Source organism: Prosopis cineraria, unplaced genomic scaffold (assembly GCF_029017545.1).
Source record: "Prosopis cineraria cultivar Desert tree isolate PC_DT_omini unplaced genomic scaffold, ASM2901754v1 PC1323, whole genome shotgun sequence".
Classification (NCBI taxonomy): Eukaryota; Viridiplantae; Streptophyta; class Magnoliopsida; order Fabales; family Fabaceae; genus Prosopis; species Prosopis cineraria.
Genome location: NW_026556648.1, coordinates 2,283 through 4,564, shown reverse-complemented (window position 1 = coordinate 4,564; position 2,282 = coordinate 2,283).

The following is a 2,282-nucleotide window of genomic DNA, read 5'->3' as shown; positions in this document are numbered from 1 at the left end:
AAATACGCACGTCGTCATACCTTGTAATAAGACATTTGTTTCCATTATCTACAACTTCTTTTGGAAAATTAACTCGTCTAGTCTCACCAGTCTCAAGATTATATGATGAGATATAATGGTGTATTGTTGTACGAGAAAGATAATAAAATGAGGCAAAGCAAATAGTTCCTTTGAAGAAAACAGGAGAACCATATATCATACCATCATTAACCATAAGTAATCTTTTTTCTCTTTCTTTCCATATACCTTCTTTTGGCAGGTAAACTTTGCACACAAAACACTTTCGTTGTTGGTATGAACTCTTTTCAAAAAGAATTAATTTGTATTCCTCGTTATGAAGATCAGCTCCTTCCTTATGGTTTTTGCATTCAAAGGCAAATTTGGTGTGTGCATGAGGATCATCTTCTCTCAAATTATATAAGGTAGCAACGTAGGAGCATGATTGTGTGGCAGGGTTACAAATGAAAAAGTCTAGTTTTGAAGAACGTGTTCTTATGATTCGGCAAAGAAGCAATCCATTGCTAGATGCAATGATACTTATGGGCCTTTCATTAAGATATTGAAGAAAGTTTGTAGGAATAATACAAGAAGATATCTGGTTCTCCGGTAATGCATGTATGTCAGTATGAAAGACGATAACATTACCCCGCATTGAGATTCCTTGAATAAAATATGATGAGTCATCTTTTTGCATCAAATTTTGAGACTGCTCCAACGCAAAATTCGGCTGCTTAGTGAACTCAGTTATTGATTTAGAACATGTCCTAAACTTGAAGATTGATTTCACAGGCAACCTTGAGAATATTTCATATATTGCATCTTCCGGCAGTTCCGTAGGCTCGACCTTTAAAGATTTTACAGAGAAGAAAAGGATATTTGATCACGAAGTACAATAATATATTAATAACTAGATGATTAATAAATAGAAAATATTCCTTAAATCTCAATAGAATAAAGTTCAAGAAATAATATATCATAACACTATGTACAAACCTTAATAGAATAAATTCAATGAATAATATATCATAATAATTATAACTACTCCAATTTCTTAACATCTGTCCGAGACACTAATATAATTTCTCTCATTGAGGAAAGTGTTAATTTTTGAAGTACCAACCAATTAAATTGACATTTTGATATATTAGTTTTCTCTCAAAATCTTGTACAAAAGCTTTTGGTACAATTTCAAGTTTGACTTGTGAAATTGATGGGTAGTGGGATGGGGAACCCCATAGTAATAGGAAAATCAATTCACTTAAATATTTTATCATATTTAAATGAGTTGCTCTCCATCTCAATAACTAGCTTTTCATCCACATGACCATCAAAAATCAAATTTACTATTTCAAGTTGGCTTTCATCATCTTCAAATGATTAACTACATATATACTACCTCACGAGTAGCCGCCGCCACCGACCAACAACAATAATGGTGTTCATCATGTCGTATTTATAGTATTCTTCACCCAAACATAATATAAATGGTAGAATCACAAAGACTAGCTAGCACGAACGCATATTAATTTGTAACTAGGAATTTCTGACACAGGAAGCCATTGAAGAGTCAGAATCATTGAATAAAGATAGAAAGAAAAATGGGTGAAAAAATACCTTGCTTGTCGCCACGTCATCCTCGCCGTCGTCAGTCTCCGTGGCTGTGCGAGTTACCTTGCAGAAAATAGAACCCATCGTGCGGCAACCGAAAAAACAATAGGTAGCTAGATTTTGAAGAATGATGCCAGAGGCTCAGCTGGAATTCATGTACAAGGGATAAATTGAAAAATAGAAATTATTATTTAGAATAGGATGATTTTAGGTAGATTGGATTTATATTTAGACTTTAGAGACTTCAAATTTTATCTTTAAAATATCACCTTTAAAATCCATTTATTTAAAATCAGGATAGTATAATTAAAGAATTTAAAATTAATTCATCAGCCAAATCTGAAAGATCTTAGAAAGATAATTTACTTTGATTTGAAATTGAAATAACTGGGTTAAAGTAAGTATACAAAATTCAAAATAATTATAATAATAAAATTTACTTCGATTTGAATCCATGAATTTTTATCTATATGAATAATGAATTTGGTTCAAATTTAAACCCAAATCAAAATATGATTATTCTAAAAAACCATTAATTTAATTAAAATTTATAGTAAATATTATTCTGAAAATTTTAAAAATATCCTTAATCATATAATTGATTGGACATAGATAATGTACATATAAATATCCATACACAGACGCGCATGAGGGGCTAAGGGCAAGAATATGCT